Source organism: Sceloporus occidentalis, unplaced genomic scaffold, assembly GCF_023333645.1.
Source record: "Sceloporus occidentalis isolate IW3139 unplaced genomic scaffold, rSceOcc1.0.p SCAF_1, whole genome shotgun sequence".
NCBI lineage: Eukaryota > Metazoa > Chordata > Lepidosauria > Squamata > Phrynosomatidae > Sceloporus > Sceloporus occidentalis.
The window spans coordinates 171146656-171174502 of NW_028316981.1; the positions used below are offsets into that span (position 1 = coordinate 171146656).

General features: G+C 43.5%; 1 long non-coding RNA gene across 1 annotated transcript; it reads right to left on the reverse strand.

The window, feature by feature from the left end:
- Window positions 1-3138: 3138 nt before the first annotated feature.
- LOC149322732 (uncharacterized) lies at window positions 3139-26582 on the reverse strand. Its single transcript, XR_016279996.1, has 3 exons — window positions 26359-26582; window positions 23317-23462; window positions 3139-3217 (listed from the first exon to the last, which is right to left on the reverse strand). It is a non-coding gene; the product is annotated as an uncharacterized LOC149322732 (long non-coding RNA).
- Between the last annotated feature and the right edge of the window lie 1265 nt (window positions 26583-27847).

Consider the following 27847-nt stretch of genomic DNA (forward strand, 5'->3'; position numbering starts at 1 on the left):
GAATATGTTTCCTAGATTTGAAGATATTGGATTTAGCTGCAATGAGAAATCCTAAACAAGAAGGAACTAAGGACTTTGAGGTTTCTACCTCCAATAAAGGCAAAACTTTTTTTTTTGAGTATAACTGGCTGAGCTTTATTTATACAGCACCTAAATGTTTTTCCATATGTAACAGTGCAGACTTCTAGAGAAATTCAATGTTCTTTGCCTTAGAAAGGGGTCTGTGGCTTCAAAAAAGAATGAGAGTACCCTAGATCCCAAGAAGAATTACTGTACTGTTGCTAATGGAGTTTAAATTTCATTGTCTGTTATCTCAGTCCCCTCACAGTTAAACCAACTGAACAATAAAAGAAACAACATCTGATACCAAATGTTGCCCTGTAACTCCATCACCAGCACTTTTATTTTCTTCTCCTGTAATGAGCCAGAATGGTGTAGTGGTTTAAATGTTGGACTATGACTCTGGAGAAGAGGATTCAGTTCTGCGTCCAGGATAAAAACCCACTGGGTGGCCATGAGCAAGTCACACACTCTTAGCCTCAAAGGATGGCTGTGGCAAACTTCCTCTGAAGAAGTCTTAAGGTGGCCATAAGTAAAAAATGACTTGGAGGCTCAAAACAACAACAGCAACAGTTTTTGCCTAGTGAAGAAGCCAGTGTGAAGCATCAAATGCATGTATTATGTACTTTGAGCATTTTGGTTGGTCAATAAAGGTATCCTCTTTTGTGGATTTGGGTTTTTGTTTTACACTTTCCTATGGACATCTTGAAGACAGCAAAGCACAGCACTTGCTGCCATCTACAGGACACAATGCACAATGCTGTGCAAGCACTACACTCCAAAGTGCCCACATGCTCTTTCCCGGTCCATTTAAATTTCAATGAGTACAGCATGAATGTCTAAATAAATGATACTAAAACACATTTGGCCTTTGGATACCACAGGGTCCCATGTTTTCCTTCATGCTTTAAAACTTCTAATCCAGAGCTGGACAACTCATGGCCCTCAAGACTATTAAGACTGCAACTCCTGTTAGCCCCAGCCAGGAAAGCTAAGAGTAATGGATTTTGACTGTTGCAATAACATCTGGAAGGCCACAAGTTAGCCATCTCTGGTTTAAAATGAAGGTTCATTCATCCAGAGATTGGGAGTGACTAGTCATCCATCCGCTCTAATTTTTGCTTCAATAAATCCTATGAAGAAAGGCATTGATAATCCTGAATTTTTGTCTGTCTTCTGGGAAAGACTGGGTGGAGGAGGGCAATCGGAAACGTAATGCAGAGAAGATGGAGCCACTGTTGTTTGGGATTGGGTGCTGCCATTTGATACGAGATTAAATGTACAGCATTCTTTTGGACAGGCTTTTCTCCTGAAAAATCAGATTTGTACCTTATAGCTGCTCTATGATGGAATACTATTTATGTTCAGATGCTGCTGAAGTAATGAGCATGACTCCCTCCTTCCAGCTTCAGATGGCATATCTTTTTCCTGCTTCATGGCCCAATGTGACTTGTCTGGCTTTGGGTATTGCTTTCAGTATCATGCTTGAATGAGCCGGCGTTGCAAAATGGTTTGAGTGTTGGACTATGACTCTCGAATCCAGGGTTCGAATCCCAATTTGGCCATGAAACCCACTAAGTGACCTTGGGCAAGACGCACACTCTCAGCCACAGGGAAAAGCAATGGCAAACCTCCTCTGAACAACTCTTGACAGCAAAACCCCATGATAGGTTGGCCTTAGGGTTGAAACAACTTGAAGGCACACAACAACAACAACGATCATGCTTGACTTGGTTGGGTGAGTGCATGGTTTGTTATTCTGAACCAGGAGAAAAATGTTTTTGGCTGGTTCTGGTTGTTGTCACCTCATCAGTATGACATGAGAAGGTGCCTCATATCTGGATTTCTGTTAGCAGCTTGCACTTAAGTTTCAACTCAAGCACCTTGCAAATGGACAGTTCAGGAGCTTAGTTTCACAACTTGTTCTTATTGCCCCACTAGAGGGCAATAAGGAGCCATGGTCCCTATTGCAGGTAAAAGTGAGAGGCTATTCCAGCCCTTCCTTGTTGGGGAAAGTGTTTGGGGGAAAGGGGCTTCATTTGTTGAGCAACCAGATAGGATGTTAGAAGCTGATGGTGGAGAATTAAATTGTGTGGCTACATCAATGTCAGAAATATCACTGTTTTTATTTTTTCTTTCTAGTGTCAAGCTTAGTTATCACAAAGAGTAGAGGAAGTAGTAGTTAAACTCTCATATCTCTGTTACTTTTGACAGGGATGGCACAGGACAGACTGGGTAGAGTGGCCAGCTTCTGATAGGAAGACTATCAAAATGTCCTCCATTTTGAGCATGATCAAGGCCCCATTCCCACTTACATTTAAACCAGTTTGCGATTCGCCTTCACTCCGTGTTGGTGAATCAATTCCAAAAAGCCCGTCGTTCCCATTGTGAAAGTGGAACTTTTCATTATCCCTTTGTAATCGCTTCTTTTTTTGGCATGATTGTTGTCCCCACTAGTTTGCACCACTTCACAATGCATGTCAATCATCTGCATGTTGTCAGTGACATAAGTGGCAGCCCGGCTTGGGACCTATATATTTTTTAAAAAACAACAAATTTGATAGATTTGATTCACTGGTTTTGCAACTACTTGCCTCACTGAGCTGCCATTGGCCTGATTGCCCGGCTTCCTTCCTGAGTAATTGCAAGAAGTTGCAAAATCAATTAATTGAATCTTCTATCCATTTTTTAAATTCAAGAGCCTATAGGTCACACCACAAGCACAAAGGTAGCTCTGGGGGGATGGTGGATCTACCAAAAACTGGGGAGGGATGGTAACCACTCCTCTGCCATTAGTCCCTCCCCTCCAGAATGATGCCATTCAGATGCCTTGTTCTCACTTGTTAAACATGCTTCGGAATCGATTCTTTTCAAAAGAACCGCCAAAGAACTAGTGTCAGGAAAGAGCAGGTTTTTTGCATTTGCCTCCCTTCGTTGCGATTGAAACTGATCACAGTAGGTTTGGGACCAGTTTCATATGAGAACAACGGTCATATAACCTGATCAGCAATTTGCTTTGAATCATAGTGGGAACACAACCTAAGAAGCATGAAATTATATTTGTGTTTTTATTATTTTGTTACATCCTACATTTTTCTTGAATGCTCTACATTTTGTGGTGCTTTGTCCTCCTTTGTGGCTGTGACATCTGGTCACTCTGTGAGGGAGGAAAAGGAAGGAAGAGATGGCACAAGCTGACTGAACTGGCGCTTGAATTGAGACTTACATCAGTGTACACAAGCAAAGAAAACATTTTGAAGCTTTCAGAGACTGCTTAAAAGTTTCTTACTGAATGAACATAGGAATGATTTTTTCCCTTTTACCATCTTCCACTTTTCTTACGATTTCCATTTTGATGGCCAAATGTATAGAGCTATTCAAAGACCTAGCTGTGTTAGTCTGAAAAATCAGTATGCAAAAGGATTTTGTGGCACCTTTGAGACTAAGGTCCAAAACACACTGCAGAAATAATCCAGTCTGAGACTGCTTTAACTGTCCTAGCTCAGTGCTAGGGAATTCTGTGAATTGTAGTTACAGTGATCTCAAACTGGATTATTTCTGCAGTGTGGACTCGACCTAACTGGGGAAAAAAAGAAGAAGAAGAAGCTGGTAGCATGAGCTTCTTTCACAGTCTTGAGCGTACTTCCTCAGATGCATGAATGCATCACCTCATCTCCATACCCACAAGGTTTTGAATTTGAATTGGCTTTCTCACACACAACTGGCACACATATATATAGGCCTGTTTCTAGACTCTCCCCTCAAAACATTTCTCTGAGGAAGTAGACTCAAGTAAAAGCACGAACTGTGTAAAAGATTCTGGTGGCAGCTGTTGTTTGCTTTGTCTGTCACAGAAAGTCACAGGCGGACTGGTTAGAGTACAATCCTATATTTTCTCAGCTCAAGCTTTATTGCATTGTTTACTACAGACATGCTGCTGCAACCTAGCAGTAAAGGTTGGTGCTTCTCCAGCCCTCCTTCAGTGTCCCTCCAGTGCTGATGCTGCTAAATAGTCTTTCACCTAGACAGAGGAAAAGGAGAAAAGGGGGCTGGGCAAGTGTAAAAAGATTTTGTTTAAAAAGGCTTCTTTGTCAGAGGTTTTAACTGAGGTATGCCTGTTTGTTCGTGGTCAAAAGGCAAATATATGTCATTGGAAGAACGTGTTCAGAAGTGAGTCTCTAAGAAGTTTATCACATTAGCGAGATTCCATGGGGAAACAGGAGTTAAACTAGATTTAAACCAAAGAAAACTCAGAAATGCCCAAAGTTTTTCACATGATGTTGCAGTTAACATGAAATAACGTGAAATTAATCAGAACGCAAAGCGGAAAAAACCGGCAGCTTTTTATTTTTGGAACAACCCGTTACTTGAGGGACCGCATCTCCCTGTACAATCCACCCCACACACTCAGAACATCTGGTAAGAATTTACTGGAAACACCAACTTCCAAATATGTTTCCTTATCCCAAAAGGCCTTCACTATAATGGCCCCGCGGATCTGGAATAGCCTACCTGAGGAGCTCCATCTCATGACCCCCTTGGAAACATTTAAAAAGAGACTCAAAACTGTACTCTTTTGTCAAGCTTCCCCCCCCCCCCCCCCCGATGTGTGAAGATCTATATCCCTGCTGACAACGATATTCTGCCTTGCCCCTGTATGCTGGATGGTTGGTGGAATTTTGTACTGTTACATTGATGAGTGCTGATGTAATATTGCTGTTGTAATATTTTATGTTTTTATAAGAGTGTTATATCTATCGTTTTTAGTAGTCTATAACCCCGCTTCGATCTACTGGGAGAAGCGGGGAAACACAAATAAATTTTATTATTATTACTATTATTTAAAAACCTGCAGTTTTTCTCTGCTTTGCATTCGCATTAACTTCACGTTATTCTACTTGGGCAGTCCCTAGTGTGATAAACTAACTGAATTTGCAAGTTTGGTTTAAATTCGAATGTTATGACATCTGGTCACCCTGAGTCCAGGCTGAGAACTATCTAAAGCAGTAGTTCCCAAACTTTGATCCTTCAGATGTTTTGGACGTCAGCTCCTAGACTTCCTGACTGTTGGCCAAGCTGGCTGGGGCTTCTGGGAGTTGAAGTCCAAAACACCTGGAGGACTTCAGTTTGGGATAAACTGATCTAAAGAGAAATCAACACATGAATCCAGTTATTGCTTCATTTTACGGGAGCAGTGTTTGTTCTGAATAAGAGACTCCAAGAATCCCTGTTATTAACAGTTCTGCTCTGGCCTGCAGAATCAGGGCTGTGGCTTTCTTGGTTGAGTCTACAATGTGCTCCCTTTTCCCAACATTATAGTCTTTTCTAATGACTCATGTTCTCTCATGATATGTCCATGGTATGACAGCCTCAGTTTGGTCATTTTGGCTGCCAAGAAGAGTTCAGGTTTAATTTGCTCTAAGACCTAATTATTTGTGAATTGACTCTGCCTAAACTTGACTTCTGAACCTGAATTTGCAGCATGCATGACTGAGTGCTGCTCTCTATTAAACAACTCCTTCTCAGGCACTGGAGAGAGAGGTTTTGACCTAGCCTTCCAGATGTGTTTTTTTCCTATTATCATGGATGTCTCTTTTCATTTTGTGTGGAGACTGGAGTATTCAACCAAGTAAACCCATTCCATCCAAGGATCTTGCTGCCTGACTTACAGTTAAAAAACCCAAACAGGTTTGGAAGATGGTCTATAAGAAGTAGGATTTTGGGTGAAGCAGCTTTGTGAAACAGAGCAGAAAAAAGCTACAAGGATGGATGGGAACAAGTGGAGGTGCTGTTGTCTTTTCCCCCATCCTGGCCATCATGAACCAAAGTCAAATGCCACGTTGTGTGTGCTTGTGTATAAAGGGTAAGCAAATACTTGCTGTTGTGGTGGTGGATGGGGCTATGAAAACAAAGTATGCATGCCTCTTGGGCAATGCCAGATATGGGTTGCATTTGGTGTGTCACTGTTCCTTTTGCAAACAGGGAACCAAACAGTCTGCTTCCCAGAAACCTGCAAACCTTCCCTACCTACTTCTTTCCTCCATGACTTCATATGTTTTCCAACATGAACCTATTTTTTTCTGGCAGTAATCAAAGAATTGAGGTGCATAAATTTTCCAGCTAAGATTAATAAAACAAACACAAAGATCTATTGTATTTTTTATGAGAATATTAATATATATCCTGGAGTGATGGAAATTGTTGCAGTTGAGGACCTATTCTGCGCAAAATTTACAGGTGGTTGTTTTGTGTAGAAATCAGCCTTTTCTAAGTGAAAAATAATTTATCAATACAAATATATTAATTCTTGCACAGAAAATCCTGTTACCTGCACAGGAAATGCTGTTTTCTATGGAATTTCTTTGCAAATATGCAAATTTTACACAGAGTAACCCCCCAATTACGGCATTTTCAGCTTAGAAAATAGTCTTTTCTATGTGGAAAATAATAAAGTGGATCCTTGGTATCCACTGGGGTCTTAAAAGGGGATGACTCTTTTCACAGAACAAGTGTGGATGATGATACCAAAGCCTCAAATTAACGTGGTACTAAGAACACGTTTTCATCCAAACAAACATACTTAGGTCCAAAACACTGCAGAAATAATCCAGTTTGAGACCGCTTTAACTGTCCTGGCTCAATGCTAGGGAATTGAACAGTAGTTTTGTGAGACATTTATCCTTCTCTGTCAGATAGCTCTGGTGCTGCAATAAACTAATACAAATTCCCAGGATTTCCTAAGACTGAGCCAGAGCAGTTAAAGCGGTCTCAAACTGCATTATTTCTGCAGTGTATTTTGAACCATAGAGACAGACAGAGCATAAAATCAAGGAAGCAGCTAAAGGAGATAATGCTGTAATAAAATGTAACTTTGGCCCGGTATAGACTGGCACTATGCGCTGGCCTGGGGCTGAAATTAGGGCTCAGGAGCGGTGGCACAAAAAGATGGAGCATCTTGTGCACCACGTCCAAATGGCACAGTGCACAAGGGACATCACTGCACCGCTCCAGGGTGCTAATGGGTGAGAAAGGAGCTGCATTTCATGTCTTCTTTTTCATGGCGCATCGTGGCCACGCCATTTGGTTGGTGTGGCCACAATCCGGGGAAGAAAGGAGCATCCAGAGGCCGCCCCTTGCTCCTCATTTATATTGGCCCTTTATTTCACATTGCCTAAATACATGACTGTGTTATCAAATTTATCTACCAGTGGAAAATCACCAGTGGGCTCCAACACAGTCCTGTTTGACTACAAAAGAGGGAATCTATCTAATATGATGTAAGTAATAAAAAGGAAGTTCAGGAAAAAAAGACCAACTGGTTAATTCTCATTAATAGAGGCTTAGCTAGAATGAATACCATAGATCACGAGGAGTTTAAGTCCAAAATGTCACAAGCATAGGTTAAAAGCTGTGTGAAGGGAGCTTCCTTTGGAAACAGGATGTCTTACCCGAATGAGACAAATGTACAAGAACTCACATTTACACAGAGGACATGCAAGCAGAAACAAGGGGATGCAAGTAAGGATTATGAGGGACATATTGCTAATATCATCAACACCACCAACAAGCAATTATTTATAAACACTTGGATCAAGAATCCAGCCAGCAAGGCGACTGGACCATTGCATCACAACAAAATTAAAGGATGAGGATGTGGCAGCAGAAATTTTTGCAGTACTGTTGTACTTCAGTCAATCATGTTAGATGGACTAACTATAGGATATGCAGTTCTAGGTATTCTTCTATGGAGACAATTGTTGACAAACTCTAGTGCTCAGTGTGATAATCCCCTTAGTGAAAGAGATTGTTCAACTAGGGAGATTATCGCACATGTTTTTCTCCTCAGCTGGGCACAGGCTGGGTATGGCATAAACTGCTTAAAAACAGATGTTATCACACACCTCCTTGCTTGCTTGCTAACATACCCCATCTGGATTTCTCCTGGACTTTGCAAAGAACGGGAAAGTCCCATTCTTTGTGAAGTCTGGATCAGGTACACGATGCCTTGGAGGTGTGTGATAACATCTGTTTTTAAGCGGGTTACACCTAGGGTTGCCATATCCTGCCTGTGGGCGGGACTTTTCCGGTTTTGGGCGGGTCCGCACGGTCCTGCCTCGGGTTGCCCCTGCCCCCGGGATTTCCCCCGCCCCCAGGCTTTGTTGCAAAGTGTGCAACAGCGGTGGCGGGGGAAAGAGAGAGGCCTCTGTAGGCCTCTCTCCTTTGGTGGGGGGGCCTCTGTAGGCCTCTCTCCTTTGGTGGAGCCGAGGGAGGGAAAGAAACCTCGCCGGCAGAGGCCAGACTTCTTTCGCTGCCTGAGCTCCGCCGGCAAGGATGGAGCCCAGGCCGGGGGGGGGGGGGAAGGAGGATTCCTTCCCCGCCTGGGCTCCGTCCTTGCTGAGAACGGAGCCCAGGCAGGGAAGGATTCCTCCCCTCAGCGAGGATTCTTTTCCCGCTTGGGCTCCGCTGGCAAAAACGGAGCTCAGGCGGGAAAAGAAAGCCTCTGTGAGGGGAGGATTCCTTCCCCGCCTGGGCTTCGTCCTTGCTGAGAACGGAGCCCAGGTGGGGAAGGAATCCTCCCCTCAGTGAGTCTCCTTTTGAAATGTAGGACACAAAAAAATGTGTCCTACATTTGAAAATTTTGTCCTACATTTGTCCCGGTTTGGAGGTCCTGACTTATGGCAACCCTAGTTACACCTATACCCAGCCCATGCCCAGCTTGGGAGAAAAATATGTGTGATAATCTTCTAGTTGTACTGAATCAGATTTTTCTCAGCTTGAAATGGAACTGATACGTAGGAAAGAGAATGGATGAGTAAAGCCTAAGGTACTACAGTTATACTTCAGCAAAAGAAATTTAAACACTTGGTATAAGATATATCTGGTACAGCTCTCCTTTGTTGCTGTTGTTGTAGTACCTTCAAGTCATTTTTGAGCTATGGCAACCTTAAAGTGAACCTATCGCGGGGTTTTCTTGGCAAGGTTTGTTCAGAGGAGATTTGCATTTGCCTTTCCCTGAGGATGAGAGTGTGAATTGCACAAGGTCACCCAGTGAGTTTCATGGCTGAACTGGGAATTGAACCCTGGTCTCCAGAGTCATAGTCCAACACTCAAACTCTAGCTCCTTGTGTATATGTCATTTTTGTTTTTAAAAAGGGGAATATATCCCATTCTCCTTATTAGAAATATTCCAATAAATTAATTTCCATATAAAGGTTTGAACATGTTTGAATATAACATTTAAACCAAACATGTTAAATCACCGAATCTGCAGTGATCCAACAAGTTATAGTCAGCTTAATGTCTGGTCCTGGTAAATTGGTAGAAAATGTTATTAAAGATAAAAATGTCAAGCATATGTTGCATAGAACTCAAACTAGGAAACGTGATGCATATTAAAGCAAACCCACCCACTCCCATTTATCATATAAGTTGATGCGACGTGAGCTGGCAGTGATTGATCAAGAAAGAACCTCAGGATTGTGGTAGGCAGTTAGATGAAAATGTAGGCTCTGTGTGCAGCTTCTATTTAAAAACAGAGACAGGCTAAATTCACATTGGACATAATGATAATAAAAAGCTCTAAATAAAACTCAATGTCATACTGCCCTTATACAAATCCATGCTGCAAGAACATCTGGAATACTGTGTACAGTTCTGCTCACTATAACTAAAAAAGGATATTGTAGAGCTGGAAAAGGGGGAAGAAAGGGGCAGGCAAAATGAATAATGGACTCGAGCAAATTCCTTATAATTAGACTGTTTAGCTTAAACAAAATTAAAACTACATGGAGATACGTTAGAGGTGTAACAAATTATGCACGGTGTGAAAAAAGTAAGTAGGGAGCTTTTCTTCCTCTCTCTCTGAAAACTAGAAACCAGGGTCATCTGCTGAAGCTAAATGAAAAGAAATTAAGAACAGGAAATTCTTCTTCACATTTTGCACTGTTAAAAAGTAGAACCCATTGCCACAAGGTGTAGTTAGGGCTGCCAACTTGTATGGCTTTTTAAAAGAATTGGATACATCATGAAGGATAGGGACATCCATGGCTACTAGTCAGAATAGCTATTGTATATACAGTACTCATGTATAAATCTAGATATTTGTGTCAAAAAATGGATCTAAAAAATTTGAGTCGGTTTAGCCAGGGGTCAATATAAGTACCATATTTCAACTCTTAAAGAAAAAGAAACCATTCTCTAGTGAAAGACATGAGTGCAATCTGTCCTGGAAGCACTGACTCTGCTCTGTTTTTTCATCCATCCAGCCTTTAGTGTGAACACAGTTATGTCTGCTTCAATTCTGTAAGTTCTTGGGCATTGTTTTCCTTTGCTTTGTCCTTTAGATCCTTTGTTACATGCCCCTAGGTTTTACCCTCAACATCCACTGGTCTTATCAAAATCCATAATTTTGGCCCCAAAATCTGCTCTTGACTTATACATGAGGTTGATTTATAGTTGAGTATATACCATATATATCACATCCAGTATCAGTATCAGTTGTTGGGGGGAAATGTGTTAAAGGGTGCAGTCACAGTTCCCCTTATGTTCATATGTTCTTACCTTTGCTGGACAATACTGCACTTATACAATAGAGCCTGAGAATGACAATTTCTTTGCTTCTCTCCTCATCATAAATGAGGCCTTAAAACAGGCTCTGATCTAAGTTTGTTTCTCCACTATCCCTATTGTTGTCCTCAAAGGCATTTCATTGCCTTTTGCTCTTTTGTTCAGAGGGTTTTTAATTTCAAAACCCGCCTTTCTTCTAAATTTATCCTATCTTCTGCAAGTCTATGACCAGCTTGTGTACTCAGACCCAAACTTATACGGCTTATCCATTTGCTTCTCAAATTGCTAGACCTCATTGACTTTTAAAAGTATGAATCTAAGGGCCCGTACAATAAAGCTGCTTCAGGACACTTTGGAGGTATGCTGTTTAAATGATGCATGTGTCCTAACAAAGAACATGTGTCCTCTCTCAGCACTCACAAGAAAACAACAGACACCATTCCTGAATGCACTATCCAAATTTAAAATATTTTTGAAGACAGTCTCTTCTGGCAGGCTTATCCAGATAATTTTAAATTATGGATTAAGGGGCTATACTTTGTGCCGGCCTGTGGGCGCGGTGAGGCTGAGCTTCTGCATGCTCCAAGCCCTTATGCCACCACCTGGGTGCCATTTTGGCATGTGCCCTTCTAGACAGCGTGTGCCATGATGACGCACTTCTGGTGTAGTGCCCAAACGGTGCAGCGCAGAAGGGGTGTGATCATGCTATGCTGTGGCGGATATGTTGCCTTTAGAGGGTACAAGAAGAGCTGCATTTAGCCGCTCCTTTTTGTGTCCTTCGAAGGGCGGAATGGAGCCATGGCATGCAGTTGCTGCAGCCCCGATCCGGGGCAAAAAGGGGCAGCATCCCACCATCTCTTTGCCCTAATCTGTACAGCCCCAATGATGTTGAATTTTAAATGTAGACTGTTTTAAAATATGTATTTTTAATCTGTCCTTTGCATATGTGTTTAATTAATGTTAAACAATTGATCTTAAAATCTTTCCACTGGTTGCCAATTAGTTTCTGGGCAAAGTACAAAGTGTTGGTTATTACCATTAAAGCCCTACATAGTTTAGGTCCAGGTTACCTACAGGATCATCTTCTCCATACAATCTCCTCCTATATATCCAGATCCTCTGGGAAATGTTTGCTCCATCCAGCCAGGACCAGGCTGGCCACAGTTTCCTGGAGGACTTTTTTGTCCGCTGCCCTCAGACTGTGGAATGACCTGCTGGAGGAGATTTGACAGCCGAAAATGCTGACTGTATTTAAAACAGGATTAAAGACATATCTCTTCTGGCAGTCCCAGCCTGTCAATTTTAAATCATGACTTTTAAATTATATATGTATTCTGAGTGTATTTTAATGATTTTAGAAATAAAGGTGCGTTACAGAGTGCCCAAGAAGGGCGCTCTGCCGCTGCCGCCGGTTGCTGCGTCCGTGAACCACAGCAGCCAAACCGCACGGTTCCCGGACACAGCCAAAAAGAAGCAGTGAAATGGGGCTTCTATCTGTGCCCCGGAAGTGGCGCCGCGAGGTGCTAGTCGCGCACTCATGGTGTCACTTCTGCCGCGCAACGTCCGGATGCTACGCATCTGTGACGTCAAAATGGTGACCCTGTGTGGAATGGGTGCTGTCATTTTGTACGGACTGGGTCCGTACTAGGGTTAGGGGCATCCGGAAGTGACGCCCCTTTCTAACCCTAGTACGGACCCAGTCCGTACTATAGGCCCATCTGTAACGGGCCATAGATGATGATGATGATGATGATGATGATGATGATGATGATGATGATGATTCCAGTTGGCCCTCCTTAAGCACGGATTTTTTATTCACGGAGTCAAACATCCATGGCTTGAAAATATTTTTAAAATATATAAATCCAAAGAGCAAATCTTGATTTTTCTGTTTCATATAAGGGATACCATTTCATTGTGCCATTGTATTTAATGAGACTTGAGCATCTACGGATTTTGGTATCCACGGAGGGTCCTGGAACCAAACCCCAGCATTATACCATTATACAATGCTGGTTCTCAGCAATGCTGCCTTGGAAATGAAACAGAAGTCCTATCTCAGACCTCACAATGTACTTTTTTTCCCACATGAGAAAGAGAATCCAACCATTCACTACCTTCCCCATCCACCACCACCCTGGACACAAAACTGCAAACTCAGCAGCATTTTGCTGTCCCGCTACCTTCAAACCTATGCCAGGGGAGGAAAAACACCCTTCAGGGAATGTGTCCAAGTACCACCTGTTTATTTTTACCTCCAAGGCTATTCTTCCTTGCTTTGGCCTGTGGGTCCTTGCTCTCTTGAGTTGCCATGGTGCTTGAATGCAGGGCAAAGGGCCTTCCCTGGCGGAAAGAACCGGTGGCTATTTCAGGGAGTGTGGCCTTTGCCCAGTCCGCTCCTGCCAGAGCATGACATAACATATTGCAACCAGATCATGCTTCCAAGAGACCAAAGTCCTCTGCCAGCTATGGCCAGGCTTCTTCAGCACAAAGCCGAAAGAAGGGCTCTGGCTTGTGAGGAGCTTCAACTCCATTCATGATGTCCTGACTGGTTATTCCTCTGCAAACACTCCCAGGGCCAGTCAGGCCAGCCTTGCAACCAGTAGAGGCTGGGATCTGAGAGGGATGAAGCCCAAGATGTTGCCTTCTTTCCATTCCCTGTTGTTGTTGTTGCTGTAGTGTACCTTCAGGTCATTTCCGATTTATGGTAACTCTAGTGGTTTGAGTATTGGACTACAACTCTGGAGACCAGGATTTGATTTCTATCTCGGCCATGAAACCCATTTGACCTTGGGCAAATCACACTCTCTCAACCTCAGCCACTCTCTCAACCTCCTCTGAACAAATCTTGCCAAGAAAACTCCATGAGAGTTTCACTGCCTTAGGGTTGGCATAAGTTGGAAATGACTTGAAGGCACACAACAACAACAACAACAACAACAACAACACAATGTATAGCATCATTGTTTTCAACTTTACAATCTTCAATTTGTCAAGTTTTAAAACTTCTCCAGTCCTGACTTACAAGGCAGCATTGCTGAGAACCAGCACGTTATAATGGGTTAGAGTGTCGGACTATGACTCTGGAGACTAAGGTCTGATTCCCAGCTTGGCCATGAAACCCATTGGGTGACCTTGGGCAAGTCATGCTCTCTCAACCTCAGGCAAGGGCAAACCTCCTCTGAACAAAGCTTGCCAAATAAACCTCATGATAGTTTCACTACCTTATGGTAGCCATAAGTTGGAAATGACCTGAAGGCACACAACACACAAAGATGACCCTATAAGCAGGGTTTTCTGGGGCTGAGAGTGGGTTACCTTGGCTGAGTGGGGAAATAGAACCCTAGTCTCCAGCTCTCAAACCACTATGCCATGCCGGCTCTCCCCCATTCCTGAACAGAAACAAATTGGACTGGCAGAACTAGCAATAGGACAGGGCTTTCCATTATTTTTGAGGGCAGGAGGCTAGTTTAGAGGGTGCAGGACAAGCAATGTCTGTCCTTCAACAGAGATGAATGCCCAGGAACGGTGGGGTGTCACTGATGTTCCCCAACATCTGAAATGATTGCTCCTAGTTGGCTGGTTTAAACCAAGTTGGTTTAAACCAAATTACTTTTTAACAAACACTCTATTTTAATCGATTTTTTTTTAAAGGTCTGGCTTTTTTTTTTTACTACAGTCGGCCCATGTATCCATGGATTCTTCATCCATGGATTCAAGCATTTACAGCTTGAAAATATTCAAAAAAATATACAAATTCCCAAAAGCAAACCTTGATTTTGCCATTTTATATAAGGGCCACCATTTTATTATCCACTGTATTTAATGGAACTTGAACATCCATAGATTTTGGTATCCAGGGGGGATCCTGAAACCAAACCCCAATGGATACAAAGGGCTCACAGAATTCTCCAACCCTTTTACTGGAACACAAATGACTGTTTAAATTTTAACATTTTAACTTTAAGAGTTTATTGGTAGTTGTTCATTTTTAGACCAGTATCCAGTGTCAGTTGCTTCTTTTTCCTCGCTTTATTTAATAGTACAAGGAATGCCATTCAGAAACAAATCCTTCAATTAACATAATTTCCACCAAAACAACTTGCATTAAAAGAGCACTTTTTAAAAAGAACAAAGATTATTTAAACTAGTGGCATCTGAACTGCATTTTGCTACTTAATTCTCTGATTTAGTCCTATATTGGTATACCTATACTCCTAGATACTGACTACCAAAGATGTAAATTATATCAAAGCCTAATATATTGGGAATTGTTAATATTAGAAAGGATTGAAACTCTCGCAATCTCTCTCTCTCTCTCTCTCTCTCTCTCTCTCTCTCTATATATATATATATATATCTATCAGGTTTTTTAATTGGGTTTTTCCCAACCCTGATAATTGCCTCATTCTGCCTAACGGTAAAGCTGCTTCTGCCAACCTGCCTCACATATCTTCATGCTGTGTCCTCTCCATTTCACAACTTGCCTCACGATGCCAAAGAAATGCTACATTTCAACCAGGCCATTTTGCTCAGTAGAGAACATGGACTTGCTCGGAGGCTGCATCCATACTGCAGAAATAATCCAGCTTGACACCACTTTAGCTGCTGTGGCTCAATGCTATGGAATTCTGGGGACTGTCATTTGTTGTGCCTCCAGAGCTCTCTGTCACCATTTTAGTACACTTCTATATATACAGTCATCCCTTGCTACCAAATGACTTTTTATCCATGGATTCAAGCATCCACGGCTTGAAAATATTATAAAATATATATATTTCAAAAAGCAAATCTTGATTTTTGCATTTTATATAAGGGACATCATTTTACTATGGCTTTGTATATAATGGGACTTGAACATCCACACAAGGTCCAGGAACAAAACTCAGCAGATACCAAGGGCCCACTGTAATAGCACTTGAACATCCATGGATTTTGGTGTCCACAGAAGATCCTGGAACCAAACCTCAGCTGATACCAAGGCTCCACTTGATGAAGTAACAGGGTGATCTTATGTCCTAACCTCAAAGGAGGACAAAGCACCATGAAATGTAAGGCATTCAATGCTGATCGACTGGCCCACTGCTGATTGAATGGTAGATGAATTATTATTATTATTATTATTATTATTATTATTATTATTATTATGCTTTATTTATATAGCACTGTAGATTTACACAGCTCTGTGAAAGCTAATCCACTACAACCAATCTTCTAAATGACATTCTGCAATAGCTTGAATATTGCTGACCCAGTAGCCAACTAAACCGAATGCTAAAGGTGTCACCTGCAGTGCCATGACTGTTGTTTTCAATTCTACCACAAGGGCTTCTAGTTTTCATTGGGACTGTGGTGTTGAGAGAAGTAGGGTTGTTCTCCCCATGTTTGTGTGCCCATGTATCTTATTCAATGCTCTAACTCAGTGATTCCCAAACTTTGGTCCTCCAGATGTTTTGAACTTCAACTCCCAAAAGCCCCAACAATCAGGAATTCTGGGATATTAAGTCCAAAACATCTGGAAAACTAAAATTTGGGAATCTACTCTAACTCCTAGCTTGGTCCCTCATCTCTGATTCCCTGGCATAACTCCTGGTGCCCTTGCCCTGCTGCATACAGCTCAGCGCTGAGTCTTACAGAGGGCACTGAAACAGAAGTGAAATGTTTAAATGCAGGTACTGTGCGTGCATTACAGCATGTAATGTGAAAGGAATAGTCAATATAAAGCAAGATACACCATCAAGCAAGCCATTTTGCAAGAGCAACTGTGCAAATAGATACACAAGCAAAGGGCATTCCATGGGAGAACATTCCCCAGACCAAGAAGACTTACTAGAATTGTCAGCCATCATCACTCCAAGGGTCTGCAGTGTGCGAGGAGACACACGACACTTGCTCCCTGAAGCAATGAATAAGAAATAAACTTTTCTTGTTCTATATACCAAAGCCAATTGGATGGGCAGTTCAATCTTTGGAGTTTATTGCATGAACTTTAAAACCAGTTCAAGCCTCCCAAGCTGCAGCCGGGATGCGGGATGGAGGCAGGGATCTTCGCATGCTAAATCGCCACCTAATCATTGGCCGCCATCAGCCCAGTCCAGCTGCGCTCTGTCAGCACTTTTTAGAAGCTGGAAAGCTTCCGACTTTGAAAAAGTGCTGGCAGAGCGTGGCTGGGACCCTGCTTGGACCTAGGCAGATGGCAGCTAGTGATTAGGTGGCGATTTAGCATGCAATAATCCCCACCTCTATCCTGCATCCCAGCTGCAGCCAGGGACACTTGAGCCAGTTTTAAAGTTCATGCGATAAACTCCTTTCTTGTACACAGTGGCATCACTAGAGTTGGAATTACCCAGTGTGGTAACTTATAATGTCACCCGCCCCATTGACCTCCTCTCATACTATAACATACAGAATACTATAACATACATATTTTTTGTACTAATGTTACTCATAAACTGTAATTCCCATATATCACTGAATGTAATGTGACCTGCACAACTAGCAAAATTAAAATTATACCTTTAAATTACAATATCATATGCATAGCTTAAACCTATTTACATGTACGGTACATTGTTTCATTTAGTTAAAGTGAAATTTTGGTAAGATGTATAATATATTTTTTAATTTTTAATTTTATATATATATATATATATATATATATATATATATATATATCCCTAATGCCTCTCTCTTCCCCTTTCATTGAGCCTCACCTAACTCACGCCATCAATTCCACTGAGCTCCAGCATTTTAAAGGAATGTAGGTGAATGCCACTGCCTGTTTCAGCCAAAATACAGATATTGGGGAACAGTGCTACCACCACCCCCTTTGAGTGTCACCTGGTGTGGCCTGAACCCTTCTCATTCCCCTTGTGACACCCCTGCTTCTATACCAGCGGTTCTCAGATTTGTGATTCCACGTTTTTTGGACATCAATTCGTCAGAGTTCTGACCATCAGCCATGCTGGCTGAGACTTCTGAGAGCTAAAGTCAAAAACATTTGGAGGACCAAAGTTTGAGAACCACCATCCTACACCAGGATGATGGGCCAGGGTTCTCCATCTCACCTGAAGGCAGCAGACTCATTAGGGGCACAAGGAAGGATATTTAGCAAACAGTGCTCTCTTCCAGTGCTGCAGCCACCTCTGTAAGATTTTTTTTAAATATGGGGATGGAGTTTGGTTAGTGGGAAGGATTGAAAAGCATTGCAAATACCTTAAATAAATAAAGGATGTATCTACCTTTGTAAATGATGCTATCTACCTTTGCAAACAAAACTATCTACCTTTGTAAACAAAACTGAAATACTGTGATGACAAAGAACTGTATAAATATATTGTACAGTTGTATAAATTGTATAAAAGTATAAATAAATGGCCAGGAATAGCCCCTGTGAAAGAAGGAGGGAAAATAGCATAAATGTCAGAAGCAATAACTCCATTTACATGTGCCACTAACTGTATGTCTCATTACAGGCCTTCTCTGTGCTTGCCACTGTGGCTGTATGTCAGAGATGTCACCCACCTGTATCTGCTCATCTGGTCACAGTGGAAACATCACCAGGAAAAGTTTGTGGAAAAACCTCTTGCTTCACTACCATGAACCTTTTAACATTTTGTCCTGAAACTACTGAGAAAGACCTGAGGTTCAATAGATCACAAAACTGATTTCTAATCAGAGATAGCGGGAGCTGAAATCACGTCTTCCTCCTAATCCCAGAGTCGGTATCCATACACTCATTCTGAATAATTGGTGGGAAGAAGAAGCGGTCTATCCATGGTGTTTATCACATGGAGGATTTTGCAGCTCAGAGCCAGGGTGACTCCTGGTTCAGCTATGTGAATTCACATTATAACACACATGTTTTATCACGCCTGGTTGCCCTTTCAAATCGAGGGGGAATCAAATCCAAGGCAAGTCACGTGATGCAGATCCACGCTAAGTGGAGTGAGTGCAAATTATATTACCACACCGGTGCATACCATGCGGATTCAATGATTCGAACTGGGATCCTTGCACATGCTTAGTGGGGGTCTGAACACATTGTGAACCGCTGCACTTCTTGGGTGAAGAAGAGAGCCTGGTTCCAGTTTCACGTGAATGCAAGCCTCACGAGAATGACAGCTTCATGCTTCTTCCTCCCTTCTATTTTCCCATCCCTGGCAGCCAAATTCAAATGGGTCCTCCGTGTCAGAGCCCCCATCCATTTCAGCCACATCTACATCTATCCTCCTGTCATTCTCCTCATCCTTTTCAGCCACATCTATTTTCCTGTCATTCTCCTCATCCATTTCAGCCACATCTATATCTATCCTCCGTGTCAGAGCCCCCATCCATTTACTATTATTATTAAGGAATTATAATAATAATTATTATTAATTAAAAAATTCTTTCACTGCAAAATAATCAGTGTAGAAGCTGCAGGTTTACTTGGAAGTAAATCCTTTGGATCTGAAGGAGACCCATTTTTGAGGACTGCAGAATGATCCGGTTTCCCTTATTCTCCATGCTCCCTAAAGTACCACCTCCCTGAATCCAATCCACTCTCCTTCCCTTTGTAAAAGTTGCCTTCTCTTAGGTTGCATCTGCACTTGGGAAATAATCCGGTTTGACTCCACTTTCACTGTCCTGGCTCAGTGCTATGGAATTCTGGGAATTGGAGTTTGTTGTGGGGTCCTTGGCTCGAGGCTATGGAATTCTGGGAACTGGAGTTTGTTGCTCCCCCCAGCCTCCGATGGCCCCCTCCGTTGCTCCCATCTCTCCCCCCAGCCTCCTTTTTCATTCCCTCCATCCCTGTCATCTACCCTTCTGAGCAACGGAAGCAATTGGGGCAAAATTGCAGCGTAGCATCATGTGGAATTTGCCTCTTTGGAGGTTTGGGGGTGTGTGTACTGGGACGGAAGCAAAGTTGCATTCCACACCAGACCAATTTGGAGTGAAATCAAAGTGAGCCTGGAAGCAGTTTCTGTGAATTCGCTTGTTACCAAATTCACCAAAATGAGGAGTCACTTTGGAATCACTGCAGAAGCGCCACGGAACAACCCCCCATAGAAAGCAATCACATGTGATAATACATCACATTATCGTGTGAATTCGCATCGTTGGACCTGCAGCCATGTCTGATCAGAGCTGCAAAAAGCTGCAAAAACCTCTGTGTGATAAACACCCATGTTTAGTCAGGGATGTTCTTGCTCATCCTTTTTCCTCCCACGTTCCAGCACTGTGCCTTGGTTCAAAAATAAGATCTTGGGACTAAATCCTGGTGAGTTTTGATTCAGCATGTGCTTTGCCCACAGTTTGTTATATTCCTAAAGCTCTTTGTCACCCTCATCTTAGGCGATCCTGTTTCAGTGGCATCCCCACACTTAGTGTCACCACCACACACCATAGTGATGCCACTGTCCTGTTCCCTCCTTATCTCCTGACTCTCCTCCCTTTTTTAGGACTTATCTGCTAAGGGACAAATAAGAAATTAACCTGTGTCCTAAGCGTGGACAGTATGGATTCATAACTAGGCATTGTTACTGCCTGCTTTGTAGCTGCTCAATAATTAATAATAAAATAATAATAAAAATTTTATTTGTATATCATTTTTCCCTAGATCAAAACGGTTTACAGACTATAAAACTATTAAAAACATCTCATAAAAATAGATAAAAACAAGTAATACAATTATATAAAACACAATCATTCACAATTCCTTTCCCTGAGACCACATAGGGTCAGCAATTTTACTGGCACTGTTCCTGGGCTTTAAACAAGTGTTTCTCAATATAGGGGTCATTCCCACTGGCCTATAACACGGGTCAGGATGCGAATCATGGGTGCATCGTTTCCATTTGAGCGCGAATTCGACCCACATTGCTCCGATATTGTTCCCATTGAGATTCGAATCTGAATCGATTTATCTAGGAAAACCCGAATTATAGGTTGATAAATTGGTTTAAAAAACAAACAGTGGTTTTAAAGTGAGCTTTCTTTTGCCTCCGGAGTCTGATTCGCGGCATCCGAATGGGAACGACAAGGGTGTCTGATTCGGGAACCTGGAGATGGGAGGAGCAGCACTCAAGGGGCAGCCTGGGGGGTGTCACCCTCTTTGTTCTCTTTCTGCATCGCCAGCGCCATTTTCTTCCGTTCGCATAGCCTTTCCCCCAGTGGATTGGGAAGCAGGGTAAGGCGATCGTGCTACATTGAGCTCCAAATGCAGTAAACACATTACTCCCCCTGCAACCTCCCCTCTGCTCCACATTCATAGACCGATGTGTGAGGAGAGCCATTGAACACCATTTTAAACTATTATTATTATTATTTCCTTTTTTTGCCTCTGCCTGAGTGCCTGAGCAGCAGATGGGCTTTGCAGTACATGCCTGCATGATCACCCCCCAGACAGCCCAGGGAGCAATGGGGGAGGCAAAGGGATTTGGGGTGAATAGAGGCTCCTTCTCTCTTTCCCAGAGGAACTATGCGGAGACACAGAAGAGCCTGGACTCCAAGAAGGGATTTGAAGGGAATAGAGGCTCCTCTTCTCTCTTCCTAGAGGGAGTCTGGGGAGACCCAGAAGATTTTCAGACCTGCCTGCATCACTGGCAAATCGTCCTTCAAAAGCAATTGAAAGGGAAAAGCAGGCTCTGTGTGTGAAGGGCTGGAGCGCTCATTAATCACCCTGGAAATGGAGCTCTCTCTGTAGCGTCCTTCAATCGTAGCAAAGAAAGCAGGGAAGCAGGGAGATTCTTCTTGATGCAAACTTTGCATCTAGAAGAAAAAGAAGAAATCTCCCTGCTTCCCTGCTTTCTTTGCAATGATTGAAGGACGCTACAGAGGGAGCTCCCTTCCAGGGCGATTAATGAGCGCTTCCAGCCTTCAGACATAGAGGCTCCTTTCCTCTTTTAGCAACTTTTGGAGGACGATTTCCCAGCGATGCAGGCAGGTCTGAAAATCTTCACAGAAGAGCCTTGGATGCAAGGGGTTTAGGACTAATAGAGGCTCCTTCTCTCTTTCCCAGAGGGAGTCTGGGGAGACACGGAAGAGGCTGGATGCCAAGGGATTGGGGGCAAAGAGAGGCTCTCTTTTCCCTTTCCCGGAGGGGAAAAGCACCTAAGCGACTGATTAGCTGTGACGTCAAGCGCTTAAGCGCTTGATTGACAACTGATTTTAAAAAAAAGAGGTTCTGGAAGGGCAATGGGAACGGGGAGCAAAATAACCCACTTCAAATTACCACCGGGAAAATACCAATGGGAACAAAAACAGGGATAAAAAAACTCAGGTCTGTTTGCACCCGTTTTTAATGGGAACGATGGGTCATATTCGAGTCAGAATCCAAGTCAGAATCACAGCGAAATAAGCTGCTTTTTTTGCCCAGTGGGAATGGCACCTCAGTTGATGTGTGGAATAGGTAATCCCCCACCAGTGTGCCAAGAACCAATATCATATTTTGACCATTCCTGGAAACATACCAGGGACTGGCACTGGTTCAGAGATCACCACTTTGAGTAGCATTGCTTTAAACAACAGTCTCCATTCATAGAGTTTGCAGATTTTAAATGTGAGACACCCCATCTGAACCTGGGTAATTTTCCAAAAGCATTGGTATACCTTTTGGTGGCCAGAGATCTTCTCCGAGCTTTTAGATATTTACATACTGGATTTTCCTCTGTCTTTTTTTTTTTTTTAACCCTATCATTTTTAAAAACTGGAACCCACTTTGAGCTCTAAAGCAGCCAGCCAGATCCCTTTTGGAGAGCACTCCGACACACTGCACCATTGGCTTTCTTTAGCATTTTAATATGGGTGCTGCATTCCTGGGCTTGGATCCAAAATAATCATAGAATCGTAGAGTTGGAAGAGACCGCAAGGGCCATCCAGTCCAACCCCCTGCCATGCAGGAAATCTAAATCAAAGCATCCCCGACAATATGGAATGACTGTGGAGGTTCATTGAGGCCCCTGAGCATGTCCCAGTGCTGCTGTCCTGTGAATGTTCTCATGATTTTGTTTGCCAAGAATAAACCTAACAAGTCAAAGGTGACTGCAAGGCTCTGGAAACTAGAGCAAAGGTAAAGGCCCAGCCAGGGACAGACCACTCCTTCAGATAAGCCATTGTTTGGGTAGAGAGTGTTGATGAAAGGCAAGGTCAGCACGATCGTTTGACAGGTGGGACATTTGCTCCTGGTCATAGTTTGGAGGGGATTCTCTAGCTTAGTGATGGGGCAAAGCAATCTCGGTTAGTTGTCAGGTCCTCAGGCACCCCAATAATACCTGTCCTTTCCACTGCCATGAATGCCTCAGCAGAGAAAAGGGAATTTTAAATTAAATTTAATTTTATTGTACCCCAGTCCCAAGAATCCCACAATGAGCTTGCTGGATGGATGATTATGAGAAATGTGATCTCCCCAAAAATGCCATTTCCAAATGCTAACCCTGACTGGGCATCTGGAAGCCAGCATTTTGATGTCCATGTTTATGTATGTTCCATAAGTTACCACCACCATATGAGGATGCTCTTATATTGGTTTTATTATCATTATTATTTCACAGATGGCCAAATTACAGCCCAGTGAAACTCAGTTTACCTCTACATGTATTATTCAAAATGGAACAACATCTGTTAGAAGCCACACGTTAAGTCCAATTCTTGGGTAGGGGGTGATGCAACAAAAGCACACACTTTGTAATCGTGTTTAGACATACATACCATGGGCCAGCATGTTGTGGTCTGAGGACACCGGAAGACCAAGATTTGATTCCCAGCTTGGCTATGGAAACCCACTGGGTGATCTTGGGCAAGTCATACTCTCTCAGCCTCAGAGGATGGCAATGGCAAACCCCCTCTGTAGAAACCTGCCAAGAAAATCCCATGATAGGTTCACCTTAGAGCAGGGGTAGGCAATCTGCGGCCCGCAGGCCGGATGCGGCCCGGCAAGGCCTTGGGACCGGCCCCAGCCCGGTCCTGCCGCCGATTGCCGCTGGAGCCTTTGGCCTCTCGCGTGAGGGTGTGGGGCCTTTGGCCTATCAGGAGGAGGCGGGCAAGGGGGGGCAAGCGGCAGGCAAGGGGGGCAAGTGGCGGGCAAGGGGGGCAATTGTCTATAGAAGCCTCAGAAACATGCATTTATATTAACATTTTTTAAAAAATCAGCAAATTTTTTCGTGTGTCCTCCATTTTTTTTTTTAAAAAAAGTGTCCTCCATTTGAAAATTTTGTCCTACATTTGTCCCGGTTTATTTATTTATTTATTTATTTATTTATTTATTTATTTAATTTTTTTAAAAAATTATTTAATTATTTACTTTTTGGCTTTGGCCCCCCAGCTGTCTGAGGGACAGCAACCCAGCCCCCAGCTCAAAAAAGTTGCCTACCCCTGCCTTAGAGTCACCATAAGAAAGAAACAACTTGAAGGCACACAACAACAACAAATACACATAGGAGGTGACTGCATGGGCCTGAAGCTCCCCCAATATCCTCCCAGTACCTGGCACTCTGGAGTGATGGTGGGCAGCTGTTCACACTCACATCTCACTGTGCCACCCCTGCTCCCACCATAAACATACTGGGGGCTTTCCCTCTGAGGCTAAAAACAAGGCACCTGATATTGATCACTTTGACTATAGCAATAACAATAGAATTTACATTTCTATAATGCTTATCAGTGGACTCAGCACTCTCTAAGCCAGGGACTCCCAAAGGGGCAGTGGAATGATCCATGGGGGTAGTGCGGGGGAAAGGGGGCAGCAGAGGGGCAATGTGGGAAAAAGGGGGTGGCCAGGAGTCTTCAGATAACGTACTGATGTGCAAGAAAGATGAGGGAAACCAACAAACTTTAGGACCATGGAGGGGATGAGGGTTGCATGAAGCTTCTTTTCAGGGTCCCTTAAAACTACCACAAAGCCTTACTTCGTGTGGTGGTGTCTCCCACTCTTCAGCTGCCTGCATGAGCTCACTCTCTTAGCTGTGTCTTTCACTAGTAGTGGCAGGAAACTCTCACGAGCCTTGGGCATAGGGCATCATTTCTGTGGCTTGAAGTAGCACCATTTTGGGACAGACTGACTGACAGGAGCAAGGAATTAGAGCAGGTGGTGGTGGGGAAGAAGTGGTGACAAAAAGGAGCTTTTCAATGTGAGACCCTGCTTAAGCTTTGGCTGGCAGGTTGAAACTGTACTCTCTTTCATCAGAAAGGCTGGGAGAAAAGGTAGCAGAAGAAGCAACGTATGTGTGTGTGGAAAACATGTATCTGGGGGAGGAATATCCAGGGCTGATTCTTGGAAAGAGTCCTTTTCCTTTGAGCAACTCCTGTAATTAAAGTATCTTTTCCTGTCCACACCAGTCTCCAGTCCCCTGCCCTTCCCAACAAAGAAGGATTAAGAGCCCTTCCTCACCAGGGAGAACCTTTGCAGCCAGTCACCTTGGGAGCAGCAACCAAGCAGCTGGCTGAACAGTGACCAAGAAACATCTTGCCTGCACTGGCCTCTGCCACAAGGCCAGATCAGGTGTGAAGTTTCATGGTCACTGCCCAGCCAGCTGCTTGACTGCTGCTTTGAGGGTGAGCAGATGAAAAGGGAGCAGCAACCAAGCAGCCAGTTGAGCAGCAGTTCAGAAGCCTCTCACCTGCGCTGGCCCTTATTGCAAGGCTGGCACAGGTGAGAAGGCTCTTGGTTGCTGCTCAGCCAGTTGCTCAGTTGCTGCTCTCATGGTGATTGGGTGCAAAGAGAACAGTGACCAAGATTGGTTGTTTTGAATTGGCAGTAGAACAGTAGACCTAATATCAGCAAATTGGCACTGGGGGGCACTAGGGTTGTAACTCAAGAGGAAAGGGGGTGGTGGCCCAAAAAAGTTTGGGGATCACTGCTCTAAGGAGTTTACAATCTGTAAGCCGATTGCCCCCAATAAACTGGCTACTCATTTTACCGACCTAAGAAAGGATGGAAGGCTGAGTCAACCTTGGAGCCCTGGGAACGAACTCACAACCTAGTGGCTGCAGTAATGGCATTTAACCACTGTGCCACCAGGGCTCCTGACGTAACTCATTCTGACCTCAGAGGCTATGGAATGCGGCTGAGACAGGTAGCACAGCGGGACATATTGTAAACAGCTGCCCACTGGATCAAAACATAACTTTTAAAAAAATGGTTGGGGGGGTATATAGCAGGTTTGTTGCTGGATGTTGTCTGGACAGATTGTAATAGAACTGGGGATTGCATCATCAGGACTCCTTGCCTGTGTGGACATGACCATAAAAACATGTTCTTATCTTGGTTGTAACCTGGTAATTGTATGCATAGGATCCTAAAGCAGTACTTGTCATGGCCAGCCAAGATCAGCTCTCGGAGGATGAGGAGGAGGATGAGCCTCCTCCAGAGCAAGGGCTGATTGAGGCAACGCCAGGTGCTGTTCCTGCCCTGCCAGGTCCCAGCTGTGATCCTCCAGCCCCAGAGGAGGAGGTTCAACCAGGTCCTAGTGCCAAAGAGAGGCTTCCTTCGGTACCACAGCCTAGTGGTGAGTCTGGAGACGAAGCTTGCCTGCAGGTGCCTTCTTTCAAAGAGAGAAGAGCCGAGAGTTCTTGCAGACGCAGATCACAGAGGATTGCCGAGAGGCAATTAGCCAACCAGCCTCAGGTGGCACGAGGGAGAGTTTCCCTTACTTAAGTGGGAGAGAGACTAATGCTGGTTGCTAGAGTTTATTGCATGATCTCTCGGCGTGATTGCTGCTAGCACTAGCTCCTAGTATCTGGATTCTTTGTTACCTTGACCTTGGACCGGACTTCGTTATCTCTTGGCTGTTTGACCTTGGACTGTTTGACCAACGTTGTTTCTCGGTATCCTGACTTCGGCTTGACTCTCGGAACGTTTGGACTTCTGGAATTCTGAACTCGGCTTGTTTTCTCGGACTGCTCTCAGACTGATTCCTTGCAAGGTCTGCTTTACTTTCACTTCCACTGTGCTAAGGCTCTGTTATCGGCTACTGTCAAGTGTCTGCTGGCAGCATTCCCGTACAGTACTGTAGTTCTGGAATGGAACCACAGCACCACCTAGGAGCAGCAGAGAAAATGATGAGAATAGTGGATATGGTTGGGTTACAGGGAATTACGGACCTGGTGATGTTCTTGGACCGCAAATTACGCAGTCCTAGTGATGCAGTGGTTTGAGTATTGGACTATGACTCTGGTAATCAGGAATTGATTCCCCGCTCTGGCATAAAAACCCACTGGGTGACCTTGGGCAAGCCATACTATCTCAGACTCAGAGGATGGCAATGACAAACCCCTTCTGAAAAAACTTGCCAAGAAAACTCTATGATAAGTTTGTCGTACTGTTGCAATAAGTCAAAAATGAGTTGGAGGCACAACAACAACAAGCCAGCCTAGGCAGTAATGAGAGATGGCAGAAACTGCAATCCCACCATATTAAGAGGACCAACATTCCCTATCACTGGGATGTGGGGGGGGGGGGAGCAGTTTTGCTGGTTGATTGAGGAAGGACAAGAGACTTGCGTATCTTCCATTTCACAGGTGAAAACCAGGACACGTGTGGTCATACAACATCAGAGTATAGACAAGATGGCAAATATTATTAAGGCAGAAGAATACACAAGCTAGGAGAGGGTGTGCATGTGTGTGTCTTCAAATTGCCTATTGCCTTTTAGCAGACCCATTAATTTGTCGGGTTTTCCTAAGAAAAGAATACTCAGAGTACTTATCCAGTTCCTTACTCTAAAATAAATAGCCTGTAACACCTGGTATTTATTGGTGGTCTTCCATCCAGAGCTGACCCTGCTTAGTTTCCAAGATCAGAAAAGAGTGAAATAGTTTGTTTTTGCCTGAGTCTACTGGGAAGGGCAAGATTCCACTGCTTCCTCTCTTTTTACACTGCTGAGTTTACACCAAGCGAAAGAAGCCAAGGAGAAAAGGAGAGAAGGAGCTTGGGACATGTAAAAAACATCCGAGAAGGTGGGGCAACATACAATTAATCATGACTGTCCGCAAAATTGGGATGGTTGGAACTTGGAGTTCCAGCTCTCCCAATTTTGGGACTTGGTTTTGGCACTAATCACAGTCCTCCATTTCAAGTTGATCTTGAGGATAACCACAGTTCTCCATTCATTTATGGCACATTGCTACCTCAGACCAATCAAGAAAGCATTGGCTTTGACAATGACATGACTTTCTCCTTCTTCTGAAGGTAAAATCTGCTGGCTAAATCATAGTAATTGTTTTTATTTCCCCCCACATACTG